Source organism: Pinus tabuliformis, chromosome 3_2 (assembly GCF_031772625.1).
Source record: "Pinus tabuliformis cultivar Carrire ecotype Pingquan chromosome 3_2, CPIR1, whole genome shotgun sequence".
Classification (NCBI taxonomy): Eukaryota; Viridiplantae; Streptophyta; class Pinopsida; order Pinales; family Pinaceae; genus Pinus; species Pinus tabuliformis.
The window spans coordinates 1,009,816,394-1,009,833,177 of NC_142302.1; the positions used below are offsets into that span (position 1 = coordinate 1,009,816,394).

Consider the following 16,784-nt stretch of genomic DNA (forward strand, 5'->3'; position numbering starts at 1 on the left):
TTGTAACTTCAAACATCATAGCTCATATGATATACGCTACTTAGATGTATCTAACCTGCGTATGTACGCGCTTTTAACATAGTCAACCAGTGTATATCTATGTAAATATTCATTCATGATTTGCAGCTATTCCAAACTTGAGTTATACTTAGATCATGATATTTACAAAACATTTCATGCGTCAGTATACAGATCTAGAATAAGCAAGATCAATCTGTATAGAGATGATTCATTTCAAGCCATTAGATCCCAATCTATCCTTAGATCTTGTTCTCCATCAACCGCTGAGATTCCTCATTAGCTCAGATCAAGCAAGGCATCATGCACCCATAACCTGCATACTGGATCTCCTACTTCATTAGATATTCAAGATTTTCTCCATGCACTTGCCTAATGATCTTCTTCTCCTTTTATAGTCTTAGGCCTTGCTCAATACCATGGTCCAAAACCATTTAGAACCAATACTAGGAACCCAATACCTAGGTTCAATACTTCAGATGCAATACCAAGGTCCAAAACCATAGGTCTAAATACCACGGACCCAAAACTAAGCTTTCCCACATGTACGGGCTTTTCCATGCATGAAAGTGTGTGCATATGCACACACGACTTTTGATCATCCATCGTGCGTGTATACGCACCTTTGTATATAGTGAACCTGCGTATATACTTTTCTTTCTTCATTCTTTGTAGTCTGATCATCAATTCTTTGCTACTGACCTATTGCACTATGATCTGTCATCTGTGTGAGTTTCCATCAAGTACAACACATGCATCATAATGCCAACAATCTCCCCCTTTGGACTTGATGGCAACAACACAAAATCACTCTTCCCCTTTGACATCAAGGGCAAAGGGCGGACCAAGATATTCTTGATAAACATTCCGCTGTCCATACTCCCCCTGAGTACCTACTGAAATCTCTGAATGAGATCCCCCTTTGTATGTGCCAAGGTGTACCAATCTGTCCATGCTCCCTCTGAGTACATGCTGAAGTCTCTGCTTTGCTGAAGTGTGCTGTTCATGCTCCCCCTGACTGTAAGCAAGGTCTGCAAAAGGATGTTCTACAAGAAGAACATGACTCTATACATCATAAATGACCTTCCTATCACCAAAGACTCATACATACATCCATCTCCTAACCAAGTGGGGATATACCAATATTGACTCATCCACCCAACCAAGTGGGAATACACCAGATACCAATACATGACCGAAATATTACATCATCCTTCCCATGCATAGAGGGGGTATACATTACAACATATGACCAAAATGGATTCATCAAATGACTACAATAGATAGAGACAAACTATTACATCATGAGTCTTGATATGACCTTTACATGACATTTATAACAGAGACCAACCATCTAAATAGAACCATGATAGTCATCAACAACTATCATACACAATGTATGAGTTGCTCCATAAGCATTTGTCAACAGCACCTAGACCAGCAACCTGTATAAGTCAACAACCTGTAACAGGGTATGTCTGCATATAGATATCAACTCATCCTTTTGAACAGAATACAAAATCATTCACATTATATCATATGTGGAAAACACCATAGCCATCTCATCAATATCAAGATCTGCATAATCCAAGTATCATCACTTGGGAACATCTGCATCAATAAACATATGTAAGCATCATCCTATCATCATATAGGTAAGAATTCATCATCATCATGTCTCCAACAATGCAACTTTGAGTAATCATCCATGTATCCAGCACTATGTATCTTGAGCTCAAGATCATTTGTCAAGACTTCTTGATATCATCAACAGCAACAATCCTTATCCACATGAAGATCACCATGTAAGCCCGTATATGCATCATCAGAGAATCAACCACAAATCTGATATCAACTATGTAAACCCAAGAATCACATGGGATTTTGTCATGGACAACTCATAACCATATCATAGCAAGATGTATCATAAGCATCATTACCAAGGACTTTCAACCATAATGCCAACAATGCATTATTCAAAACATAAACTCCCCCTAAACCTGTGCCATCTGTTTACTGTCAGATCTGATCATTCATATATCAGCAAGAAGTATCAAGACATCATCATCATCAAGTTAGGCTCAAAAACACTTCTAAACATCTTATGAGTATCAAGACATTTCTATACATCATTAGCTAATTATAACCATCATCAAACAGAGCAAATAATGAACTGAATCATATCAGACCCTTTTTCCTGAGCATGTCCCACTGCTTTTCCATATACGCAACTGTGCAGTGACTAACTCACGTATATACGCGACTTCCCTCTATGAAACTTGCGTATGAAATTTAGGACACTGAAGTTTTACACTTTCAGCTCCCTCTGAGTCTGTTATGTCTGTATATTGTGTTGTTCCACATCTTTCTGACTGTACTTCCTTCTTCTTCCATATCTTCAAGTGTGATGATGTTTTCTCCTTTTGGTATGGTGCCCGTACTTTGTTCTTGCATTCCTTTGTTGTATGTCCAAGCTTGTTACATGCATAACATCTTACATGTTTCATATTCCTTCTGTAGCAATCAACAACTTTGTGACCAAACATATTGCAAGAAAAACAATATCCTTTAAAGTACTTGGAACGTGATGATATTTCTGCATGATGGTCTTGAACCATTCTTCTTCTGCATTTGGCTACAACATGTCCAAGATTATGACATACATAACATTCAACATTATTCATCGAAGGAGTAAAAGATTTTCTTTGAAGAATTTCTTTCCTTGGCTGATGGTGGGATTGACTTCTCATCTCCTTGTTGAGTATTTCAGATTGTGCATTAGAGTTCCTTGTCTTATTTTGTGAACTAGATTCTCCTTCAACAGATTCATGAAAACCAAGACCAGTTTTGATAGCAGGAGACCTTTGACTACTAAGAATATCATCCAAGATCTTAGTAATATCTTGAAATCGTAAGAGCTTATCATTTTCTTCTAATTTATCTTTTAGAATATTTACCTCAACCTGATGTTGCTCTTCCTTTTCAAGATACTGCTTCTTCATGTTTTCTTCAGCTTTTCTTCCTTCTTGCAACTGATGTCTTAGTTCAAGAACTTCATTTTCTTGTTTTTCAAGAGCTTGGAGTAGTTCTTTATTCTGCTTATTTGATTCTTCAAGATCTTCTTTTAGCGAGAGGATCGTAGCTTCAAGACTTTCATAGTAACTGGATCTATCTCTGAGTTTCTTGATTGTTGTGCTCCTTTCATTGACTTCATTTCTTAATGATGTCACTTCATCCTGCAACTTTTGACATTGATCTTCTTTGTCCTTGAATAACTTCCTTACCTTGTTTCCTTCCTCCAGTTGAGCTTTTAGTTTGGTAGCTTCTTCTTTGAAGTCACATTCCCTTTTGTTCAATAGATCTTGTTGATCTCTAATTTTGTCTGTAAGCCTTTTAAATTCTACCTCTATTTGATATCTTTCTTGCTCACCCATAAGAGCAATTTCAGTTGCTTCGCTATCACTTTCATCATCTTCAAATGGATAGATAACTGTATCACCAGAGGATAACAAATTCATACCTGATAGGTCTTTTGCTTGTCATCTTCATTTTGAAGTGATTCTGAATCTAAAGTGCTTCTTCCACATATTCCCCAATCTATTCTCCCATTGCCATAGTTCTTTTAAGATGTCTTCTTCTTCTTAGGCGCTTTCCTCTTAAGCTTCTTTCCCATTGTTCTATGGATCTCCTTCAAGCGATCAAGCTTCTACCAAAGGACCTGCTTTGATACCAATTGTTGGAAATTATACTGAGAGGGGGGGGGGGTGAATCAGTATTATCAAATCAATATAACTTTTTCATTTGGCAAACCACGTGTATACACAATTGTGTGTAATGCAGCCAGCGTATATCCAGTAAACTCATGAGACAGTTAGTTGATCCTTAATGAGTGCATCAGAACATTATTAACCATATGAACAATAAACAAGAGCAGTAAAATAGAATAGATCATCACACACAAGAAGCACATATGAACACCATGATGTAAGGTGGAAACCCAATGTGGGTGAAAACCACCTGCTACAAGTCGTCTCAATCTTCTTTTTAATAAGAAACTTCTTTTTACAATATTTCTGTATTGGTGCAGTGTTATACCAGTACGTAGGCTTCTACCTGTAGAAGGCTACAACCTTCTCTTGTTCTACAGACTCTCCTGGAAGGGAGCTACAACCCCCTTAGACCTTGTACTAGCCAATCCATTTACTAGTACGTAGGTGCTGGCCTACTGAAGATGCTCCAACCTTTGCTCATTTTCCAGCTGCTACTGGAAGGGAGCTACCACCCCCTTAGCTCTTGTACTAGTTGATGTACTAGTACGTAGGTGCCGACCTACAGAAGGCTACAACCTTCTCTTTCTTCCTCCAGGTACCACATTTTAATGCATTTTCAAACTGGATACACATGGAACACAACATCATAATCTGAAGGCCACGTTTCATCCAATTTTCATAATGGACCCATTAATATCATTGAAGCACAAAACAATCAGCACTTGCATCATCAATCTCTAAAACACCCAATACTGAATCACTGAACTCTGTCAACAAAAATGCAGTCACCAGAACACAGAGCAGACCATTGAACTCTATAACAATATTCAGAACCAACTGTATCATCAAAAATCATGCAACAAAGTGCATACACTACTTGGAAGTTTCGAACCAGCGTGTATACGCAACATCATCAAAGTGAACCAGCGTATATGTCATTAATTACTTACTTATAACATCGCTGCACTTCCTGACTTCAAACATACTCAGATCATTACATATACAAGGATAATATGTATGTTAGCAATCAGATCTAGTTCATCAAATCAAATAAAGATAAGTCATTCTGATCCTGATTATAGATCTCATCCATCAACACTGAAGCTAAACATAATCAATCAATCTGAATATGCAGAATATTGACACCAGTAAACAGTCATTAGAACTCATCAACAACCAGAAACACATGTAACTTCAAACATCATAGCTCATATGATATACGCTACTTAGATGTATCTAACCTGCGTATGTACGTGCTTTTAACATAGTCAACCAGCGTATATCTCTGTAAATATTCATTCATGATTTGCAGCTATTCCAAACTTGAGTTATACTTAGATCATGATATTTACAAAACATTTCATGCATTAGTATACAGATTTAGAATAAGCAAGATCAAACTGTATAGAGATGATTCATTCCAAGTCATTATATCCCAATCTATCCTTAGATCTTGTTCTCCATCAACTGTTGAGATTCCTCCTTAGCTCAGATCAAGCAAGGCATCATGCACCCATAACCTACATACTGGATCTCCTTCTTCATCAGATATTCAAGACTTTCTCCATGCACTTTCCTAATGATCTTCTTCTCCTTTTATAGTCTTAGGCCTTGCTCAATACCATGGTCCAAAGCCATTTAGAACCAATACTAGGAACCCAATACCTGGGTTCAATACTTCAGATGCAATACCAAGGTCCAAAACCATAGGTCTAAATACCACGGACCCAAAACTAAGCTTTCCCACATGTACGCGCTTTTCTGTGCATGAAAGTGCGTGCATACGCATACGCGACTTTTGATCATCCATCCCGCGTGTATACACGCCTTTGTATATAGTGAACTTGCGTATATACTTTTCTTTCTTCATTCTTTGTAGTCTGATCATCAATTCTTTGCTACTGACCTGCTACACTATGATCTATCATCTATGTGAGTTGCCATCAAGTACAACACATGCATCATAATGCCAACAATCTCCCCCTTTGGACTTGATGGCAAAGCTAACTTGCCATACTGAGAACTTAATGAGTTGTCATTGTTCATTACATCTGAAATGATCCCTTTGAGCTGTCTTGCAACCCATGTATTCTGTCACATATGGTATCTCTTCTATAGATTCATCTAGTTATATGTAAGTGAGTTGTTCTTCTACAAGTGGGTTGCCATCAAGTACAACACATGCATCATAATGCCAACAAGTCTTAGACAAGCACTCCAAATTCAGAAGTCCAAATAATTAGGGGCTAATTTAAAGAGGGTTGTGATCACAATCTGACACCGGAAAAGGTAATTAGAGGGGCACAAGGTAAGTCTCATCTTCACCTCATCAAATTTCAAAATTCAAGATCTTTTATAATTACTTGTATATTATTATTTGAAAATAAAAATCAGAAAACACAAAAACAAAAAGTATTTTACTAGCTTTAGCTTAAGTTTTCATCATTTAGCTAGTTTTGGCACTTAGGTTTCGTTTCAAAGGTTTTATCTAATTGGCCCCAAAAGATATAGTGTGTGCAGGGAGAGCTAATTTCACATTGTTATCCAATGGTTTTGCAGGTCTATAACAACAAATTACAGCCACCATTTCACATGGTAAATGAAGTCCTTTCAAGGGGATTTGCATTTAAACGTATATCTCTTCAATCCTCTTCATTTTCTTCACTTCTAGAAGTCTAGAAATCATTATTTGAAGTGAATAATCAAACCCAAGCTTGCAATGGTAAAAAAAATATGCATAAATAAAAATCGGGAATTGACCCTAGTGGGGATTTAACCCTTAAAACTGAGTAGTAAATTTCATATTTGAGTCTCTTTACATGCTCAATATTTTGAAGTGTTAGTGGGCTCATTGGATTCATATTTCACAATATTAACATTTCCAACCCATAGCCTTGAGTTTCTTGCACATTTTAAGTCTTGGGGGAGGCCCCAAAGTGAGTTGCAGGTTGTAACTTACTGCTTTATTTGTTTTTTCTACTCGATTGTAGGTTTGCAGGTCTAATTAGCAACCAAGTTCTCTTTTTCAGCCTCATACCAAAGGTAACATCAATTCCATTCATCCTAAGATTAGTAAGGGTGGTTAATAATCAATTTGGTTCTTTTCCAAAGGTTTATTCTTTAATTTATTGAGTGTTTTGGTTGCTGGTCTGTGATTTTCTAGAGTAGAAAATCATTTTCAGATTAGCAATTGTTCAAATTAATTCCTAGACACAATCACCCAAAGAAGATTCCATAGGCACTAGCCTTCTTGATTTTGTGGTGGAGGATTTGTCTTGTGTAAGGAAGTCTCCTGTGGTTTTTTTTTTTTTTAGGAGATGGCCTAAATAGTGAGGACTCATGCCTAGTGGACAGTGGACACTTTTCCTATGTGGTGCTGCCCTAGCATATTGCCGAACCTTTACCAGACTACTAATCCAGACAATAATAAGTCCAAAATGGTTGTCTAGATTCTAGCCCTAGTGCCTATAAAGTGCAGTTCTCACCACAATTGTAACCGCAAAAGTGTATATGAGGTACCCACCAAACACATGTGTTGATCCATAGAATTAGAGAAACGAGCATAGTAACGGAGTACACCAAGTAGTGGGTTCCTTAGCCTCCCCATCTTGGAGATCATTTGATATCAATGAAACTAGTTTGGTGATGTTGAGTCGTACATCATTCCATACATCCTCAAAGCGGTAAAAGGATCAGCTCTAGACAGACCCTAAGCAGGGCACCTTCCACCCATCAAAGTACCTCCTCTATTGGCAATAAAGATAAGTTATTTAAACTCCGAAGCAATCTACTTCCACAATATCTCATTGTAATTATCTCATATTATGAGAAATAAAGAGCCCATATCATGTCAACCTATCTTGTAAGAGTTTTACTGAAGTCTCTGGGAATTGGATTCCAACTCCAGCTATAGCAAACATAAAAGGTAGCTGCTCCTAATGATGCAGTTAATATTTCGATTTCAAGCACTGGGGCCAAGATATTTAGAGTTATATTGTTGTCTTCCTATCTGTCATGCATTTCTTCAAACAGATAATCAGTGACTATAAAAGATAACTATTTCTTTCTATTCATGTATCAAGCATCACATTCTAAGAAATTAATGAGTGTAGTTGTTGATTTACAAAGATTCTCTCAAAGCCAACTTTTGCTAAAAGTATCTATCATGTTTCCTTTCCGCACAACATCTTACGTTGTAAAAAGACAATAAGCATCCTAATAAAACAGATGGCAGTTATTTTGAAGCAACTTAACATGAATGCATTTGTACAGGGCTAAACATTGCAACTACATAAAATAGTTAACATGATGCTTTTCCAGAAAAGAATGACCCTAAAAAAAAGACGCAAATACTGTCTAAATGCACTTCACTTTAATGGTATCAAAATCAACAACAACAAGTTTTGCATCTCTTTCTAGACAGCTTATTGATAATATCTAAATTTGGTTTCTCATCTCCAACTGTAGATGTTGTCACTTGGGTCTTCAAGGCAGCTTCCCAATCATCACCAGAAATGTTTCCTTCACATACACACAACTCTTTCACTATGACTAAGACAAATAAACCATAGTCATAGCCATTTATTTGCTGAGGTGTGAAATGCAAGGCCAATGTGGCAGATGATGCAGGAGGACCCATAAAACTCTTAATGTTTTCAAATAATTTCCTTCCATACACTCCGTTGCACTGTGTAGAATTGTCATAATGCTCAAAGATATTCCTTCTCTTACTGTATACAAGCAACTCCAATGTGAACCATCGCCTGCCTCACTGAAGTCTTCATTGTCATTGATGGGGAAGATAACCAGCTCCTTTTCTAGAAGCTTTAGGGGATCAACAAATTACTGGAGGCTACTAGCATCAGGGGCATTCACAATCCAGAATGATATTGAAGGTGCAAGAAGAAGGATCTTAGGAGAGGTGGAGGAAGACAAGTAGAAAAATAAAACTCAATGATACGATCATTAAGATAATCACGGCCTTGAAGAATCTTCAAATTAGATCTCCTTAACACAACATCACCATAGCTCAACACTTTTTCATTGTCTCCCATGGAATCCATATATCACTCTTTCAGTATATAATAGTCTTGACCACCAAAATTCCTCAAGTATTTTATAAAATTGAAATATTTGCTTTTCCTAATAATCGACCACATGCACAGTTACTACAACTCAAGTGTATGGAAACCTTACAGTGTCCGCTAGCTTGTGGGAAACTTCACTACAAGCCTATCACAAAATGTATCCATTGTGCCAAGCATGCTTAATCACATAATTTCTTTTCATAAGGACGCATCCTTGAATCAGAAAAATACTGGACATTAAAGTGAGAGGAGCCCTGCAAGTGATAGGGGCAGCGTTCCTCAACTGTGGTTTTGAAGCCAACAAGTTTCTTAAGGGACAACTTTAGCAGATAACAGGCCAAATATTGGTTTTAATTCTTGTTTCTTTCTTAAATTGGTGAGACAGCCCAGAAGGGAAAACCATGACTGGGGAAATTGAACCTTGGTGGGAGGAACATGACCACCCATTGTTAACAATCAAACGAAGACCCTGTTGACAAATTTTGGACACTTTGACATGGCTATTAGGTTTTTATTGTAAAATTGTGTCGGAAGTCTGAAAGAAGAAAAATGAGCTCTGTTTATTTTGTAAATTAATCCCATGTCTTTTATAGATAGGAAAACAAGTGTGATTCACATTTCTGACCTGTGTTTGACTTGGGCTGAGCCAGAGTCTGTTCAATTTCCTGAAAGAGCAGAGTTAAACTCTGAATCAACTTTGGACTTGGAAGAGTGCTAACGTTGCTGTTGAAATTAAATTCAAGTAATATATTTTGCCACAGTCACCTCTTTTCCATAACAGGGGAAGGATACCTAACATGTTTTGCGCCTTCCAAGCTCTCTATAATCAGTTACGGTCAGGAAAATCACATACATAGCTAAAACCACTAACCCGACCAGTTGTATGATTTATAGCACTAGAATTTCAGTCATTTTTACTATTCTGATGTTGACAGGGGCTTCCAAAAATCATAGAAGTAAGAGACTTACCACTTGTAACTAAGGCCAGCACTCCACTACTCTATATTTGTGACTACCTTCTCCACTGTTAGAAAGGAGGAATCGCTTTGTTGTTGCTGCGACTTATATGAATACTAAGAGAGGAGTCAAATGGACATGATTGATTCACGTAGACCCCATGTTGCAAAAACGTTCCATGTTACCAGTTCAGATTTGTTTTACCCATAGCTAGAACCAGCAACGGCATACAACAGGACCACTGGATGCTCTTTATGTGGCTTAGCATCTACAGAATACCAAGAAAGTCTGGCATACACTTCTCTAAAAAATGTTTTCCTACATGCACGCTTATGGATTCCAATATCAAATGGTTCAGTAATTTCTGAGCAATTGAGGGCTGCTTTGGAAGCCACAGAGGGAAAATTTGAAGCAATGCCGAGTGAGGCTAAGTTGGAGGCAGAACATGTCAAAGAAGCTATGACTTTCACCTTCAACCGCCATTAACAGATGAAATTCTAGCTGAACTGTGCATAGCTATGCGAGAAACATGTCGGACATAGACAATCTTGATCCGGAGTCTTGAGTTATTCATAACCACCGCCAGCATCATAGTTTCTATCCTGATCGATGAGCACCGATCCATGCTATTAATGCACATGCTCATGTAGCTGCACACCATGCCCCTATGCATGGGATACTGATGCAAGGCCAAAATGAGGGAGATCCTCACAAACATCAAGGAGCCCAAATTCAAGGAGTAGATAGTGGGCATATGCATGTACATTGCATGCACAATGATGAGCATGGACATCCATTGCATCATAGCAATGAAAATGGTGCTGGAGAAGAAAAGAAGCTATTGAGAAGTATAATCTAGAAGCAAAGGAAATCATGGCTCAGTTTACTGAAAGAGAGGGTAAATCAATGGCAACTCTGAGAGAAGCTGAAGCCAAGGCCAATGCCACAAGAGAAGAATTAGAAAACAGCAAGATGGAAGTGGCAAATCTCAAAGCCTCTCTAATGGATCAAGAGAATGAACTGCAGGAATAGGAACTGTAGGAATAGCACAGTTGGTTAAAGCGTGTGGCTGTGAACCACAATAGCTTAACAGCCACAAGGTTGGAGGTTCAAGCCCTTATATCGGTATTTGGGGTTTAGTGGGCTTTGGGTCCAGATTTTGAACCAAAGCTCTGATACCATGTGTAAGAGCCCTATCCTAGGGTCTGCTAACAGATCTATTTCTAAAAAAAATTAAATGCAATAAGAGGCAATAGTTTACTCACTTACTAGACTTTTAGACAAATAAAATTTTACCATTTACATTCTAATAAAATTTACATGAGTAAACTATGGAGGAATACCTGTATCGGTGGCTGGTGGAGATGCCTTTGTCCTGCTACTCCTGTTGAATGCTCATTTTTATGGACCCAACTGGATTTACCCCTCAGCCAACTAGGAAATAATCCCTAGCCCAGAAAACCTCCACAGGTTCCCTAGCCCTCCGAGCCTAAGTCCAACAAGATGTAATATGTGTGTCCAAGATGAATGATCCAGACCAAGATAAAAATATTTCCCTCCTCTCAACAACCCAAGAAACCTCCACAGGTTCCTAAGGTCTCCAAAAAGCACAAGTCCTCAAATCACAACCAACCCCACAATCATAAGCAAGACCCCCAACCCCCCCTTTTATCCATTCCCCCTTCCCTTTTTATACCCTATCTCTCTTCTCCATGTCAACCACCCCTCATTAGTGTCATTAACTTCTCATCCATCCTTACAGTTGACTTCCCTTCTCCCAAGTAAATCTGGGAGTAAATTTAGAAATGTGACATGAATATAAAATTGGGAAATTAATGGGAGAGGACCATGTCTTCTCCCAAGTAAATCTGAAAGTACATTTGGGAATGTGAGATATATATATATATATATATATATATATATATATATATATATATATATATATATATATATAAATGTATATATATATATATATATAAATAAATGGAGAGGACCATGTCTTCTCCCTAGTAAATGTGAGGGTACATTGGGGAATGTGAGATGTATATATATAAATGGAGAGGACCATGTCTTCTCCCTAGTAAATGTGAGGGTACATTGGGGAATGTGAGATGTAATTAAATGGAGAGGACCATGTCTTCTCCCTAGTAAATGTGAGGGTATGTTGGGAATGCGAGATAAGTTGGGAATTTGAATAATAGAAATCATGAATTTTATATTAGACAAATATTTATCAATATTTTTAGATAATGTAAACATTAACAAAATTTGCAGGATAAGATTTAAGTGGGGCATTACACTGGACTAATTCTTTCAATTAGTGCTATGAGCTTCTGGCTTCTCTGACTCCCTCAGAATTCTGCACTATCTTTGGAATTCCTTCTTCTATCTTCTGCACAACATACACCAGCAACAGCTTGATCCTTCGATCTCTTTGTTGTCTGATACTTCACTGAAGCATTTATGTGCTGCCTCCAACCTCTGGTGGCTTCGCTTTGTTAAGTGCTCTGGCTCTGCCTCCCAACCTCTGGTGGCTTTCCTCCCTTAAGCGCTCTAGCTTTTCCTCCCAACCTCTGGTAGCTATCCTCCCTTTAGAGCATCTCTAGGTTCATCATGTTTTTATAACACGTTCTGTTACAACAATCACTTAAAGCGTGAACCAACTGTTCATTAAAAGAATCAGTTTACAAATGAAAGGAATGGCGGGCACAGGTAACCCAACTATTCGGCCTTCCTCCAGCATAAATCCCGAAATAGAACCCAATAATGGAATACACAGGAAAACTTCACAGAAACCCAACCATGAGCCTAAAGCTAGAACTCAAATGAAATTCAGCCGCATCTATAATCCTTTCGGGTCTGCACATATCGCAAGTCGCATGTCGCAATGCACGGCTCTTTAATATGGCTGCGCTCCCATTCGCCGATTGCCGGTCGCCGATATTGACGCTATCACATTTCAACATATCGCATGGCGTAAGGCCTTTTTTCTGATCATTGATCACCGACACCGATCGCCGATTGCAATTGCATATCACATTTTCACATGGGTATGAGGTTTGGTGCTTTACCCCTCCGATATCGCCGTCGTTGATCACACATGTAAATAGACCGAGGTTTGTTTCGATATCGCATGAAGGCCTTCCTCTGATGCGATATATTGGAGATCACAATCGGGGATTCCTTCCACCTCCGTTTAGGTCCTCCCTTTGAACCTTTATGCTGTGATTTATTTAAAGAACCCTTAAGTCCGCTTTAATAAGAAATTGTCTCCTTTCCTAAGGACTTTGGACAATTTTCAATTTACAATAATTCCTTCATCCAAATTCCATTTTGGTCCATTCAAATTGCATTAGATTCAGAATGAAAAGATCTATGCAATGAGACTATTTCCAAGAGCATCCTTTGACTTTCATTTTTGAGTAAAAAGTCATCTAGGATCATTTTCTAATCACACCTCCCCATTGGAAATCTTTTGGACCCCAAAAGACTGATATACTGATCTGAACAGTAGATGAGAGTAACAACACCCTCTTCTTTCAACCTTCATACACTTGCCTTGCATAGCGAGTGCCTCTGAGCCAAAACTCGAAGATAGTCAACACTTTCCTTCCTAGATGTGCTTGTCCTTCAGTTAAGAACTGTCTTCCTCCTTGTCTTCATGCAGAACTTCTGCTGAGAAGGTTTCAAACAAGTGTGAAGTTACATCTTCTTCACAAAAATTTACATTTGTACCTATTTGACATATTGTCAACAACAACAGAATTATAGACAACAACTGGATGGCCTAAACTCTTGCTTCAACAAAAGAAACAGATTTTCACATCTTGTGAATTACCTCCATGTCTTACATCTGCATACAAATGATGGACTAGACAACAAGCTGACAAAACATGCCTTTAAAACAATTGACCCTTCAAGTCAAGCATGTAGAAAATGAATTCTACAGTTCTTTTTTAAAGATGAAACACTTCATCATCATCTTCATCTTGGAGACCAAATCAACTTTTCCCAAGTCAAGATTACATTACATGCATGTTTACAACAAAGTAATCAACCCTTCAAGTTAATCACACATACATGTTCAAATACAAGGAAATCATCAACATCCCTGTGTTCATGCACATCATTCTTATGAATGCATTTCATCCTTCAACTTTCGCTTAAGTACACTATACTTTCAAAGCTGAAATGAATAAATATGTATTAACTAATTGTACATTGTACTTTCAAGTCAAACATTAGACTCATGATCAAATGTAAAAATTGGTTCATACCTTTCAATGTTCAATAATTAAACTAAGCAACAGGAAACACTAGCTATGCGGCCTTGTTAAATAAATGTTATGAAAATCAAACTTCACTAGTAATATAATCTTTTCAATAAAATATATTTGCAAACCACTGTTTATTTTTCATTTGGCCTTTCCACATCAAATGACGTGGCTCCCTCTTTATCTTTATTATTATAGAAATTTTGTGAGATGGGTGTCTGCTATTTTTTATCTGTGCACATGCATACAATTTATTTAAATTTATTTGGTCATTGAGATTTTGATTATAACATATTTTATTTATAGTAAATGAACAATTAATTAAATTATGCACTTGATGTAGGGATATATATATATATGTGTGTGTGTGTGTGTGTGTGTGTGTCACTTAGAATATATAGTTTTTGGTTTTATTATCATTTAATCATATTAATCTCCAATTTTTAATATAACCTCTTAAATTTAATATTCAACTTGTTGAATAGTCAAGGGCTCCACCTAATTCTCAAAATGTGAGGTGATAAAACTACCACGTGTTCAATTTCCATGGGTATGAAGAAACAAACATGTTCCAATTCATATCTAAAACAGTCACATGAAACCCTTGATATCAAATTTCATATCTCTACCTATCGAGTGATTCAGGGTGGTAAGCAGTGGTAGATCATGGACTTAGATTAGCCAGACATGTAATGGATCTCAACAATTGAATATAGGGTCATATTTTTATTTATCTAGTCATCAAACAATTAAACCTTATTTAATTTGGTAGCCAATGACAACAATGTTACTGTTGTTATTGATCATGGACTTAGATTGGCTAGGTATGTAATGGATTTCAATGCTGAGTTAAAACATAGGGTCATATCGATATTTTTTTTTTATAAAAATACATTGTTATTACAAAGAAATATTAACTAGAAATAATCATGAGAATTTTTATTTATACAAATGACAATTAATTATATAATAATACAATAATAAAGCTAGAAATGTGAAATGTATTTCAAAAAACTTGATTTACATGAAGTCACCAATATATAGTTTATGATTTTGGTGTTCTACATTAAAGGAATGAATTCTATGTTTATGGATTAATCCAATGAGTCTCGGGAAATATGTTGTAATCAAGTATTGTATTTTGAAGTAGACTATTTCATCTAATTTTGGATTATGTTGGAAGATATTCACCTCGAGAGACCCATATATGTTTAGTATTGGGATAATAATTTTATTTCATGAGTTTGTATATGATATTGAAGATGGTAGAAAATAATAATGTAACTCCCAATATAATTATAAAAAAACCATAAAGACCTTCCTCTGGCTAGCCGGTACAAAAGGAGCTCTGAAGACCTCGGGAAGAATTTGTTTGGGTCGGAGCTAGTCAAGCTCTGTAGTGCTCAAGATCTCATAATTTGTAGCGGTCTAAAGAAGTGGCCCAATTCTAGACAGATGACTTGCATCCATGGGCTTGGTAGTAGCGTGGTAGACTATGTTATCTCCTATCTCCCTCTATACAATGAAATAACAAATTTTGACATCTTAAACGACCACGAGCCTAACTTTGATCATAGGCTTTTACTTATAGCTCTCAATTTTGTCATGCATAGAGATCCCATAGAAGATAATCCTTATAGCCAAAAGAAGTAAATTTTTGACAGAAATAAAAAAGATCTCTTTCTAAATGAATTAAAAACTAATTTGATTCCTTTATCTAGTATAGAAAACATAGAAGATCTCTATCATAATTTTTCTACAACCCTCTCACATTCTATTAACAAGTTCTCAATTGAAGTTTCAAGTAATAAAAGAAATATCAAAACCAACCCAAGGTATGACAGATTGTACAAGTGAGAGGAGAGCAATTAAGGAAGTTGTTAATGAATCTCTTAAAATTGGCAAGATAAAAATATACAAAGCCCTAACCAAAAGGAAAAAAATGCAGTATATTCGTAAAAGACAAGAGAATCTCTTACACCTCTCTAAGGTAGCTCCTAAGAAATTTTGGAGGCAGATTCTAACTAGGAAAACTAAAGATAATAATAAAATTGCTTTACACAACTGGAATTCCTATCTTAAAAAGCTTTATGAATCTCCAAATGTTATGGATAACTTTGAAACCCTTCTCACAATGAAAGAAGTTTCTCATTAGAAGACATTGATTTTGGGGTTAATCGCTTGGCTAATGGGAAAGCTAAGGACATTGAAGGTTACCAGGAAGAAATCTTAAAAATTGGAGGTCCTACCCTCATCCCCCACATTCACAAGCTTTTCAATCAAACGGTCAAGAAAGGGTTCCCTAAACCATGGACTCAAAGCCTCATTATCCCTATTTTTAAAAGTGAGGATACAAATAACCCCTCTAATTATTGGACAAATATAATCAGCCCTCTCCTAGCCAAGTTATATGGTATTATTTTGGAAAGGAAGTTGAGCATGTTATCACTCAGGTTGTCCTCTTGGTCAGCATCAAGAGGATACGGCTGAGGTAACCATAGACCAATCTTTGGACTGCAGGTTCTAGCCCACCTGCAGTCAGAGAGGGCTCTCTCTTTCTGATTTAGCTTTGTTGATGATAATTTTAGGCTAGTTATTGAATTCAGGGGTTTTGTTTTGATTTTGGTGGGAAGATTGATGTTTTTAAGTAAAGAGGCAGGTATAGCATGAGAGTTTCA

At 37.0% G+C, this 16,784-nt stretch overlaps 1 pseudogene; it reads right to left on the reverse strand.

The window, feature by feature from the left end:
• Positions 1–8,175: 8,175 nt before the first annotated feature.
• LOC149184018 (NEDD8-specific protease 1 pseudogene) lies at positions 8,176–8,851 on the reverse strand (annotated as a pseudogene).
• Between the last annotated feature and the right edge of the window lie 7,933 nt (positions 8,852–16,784).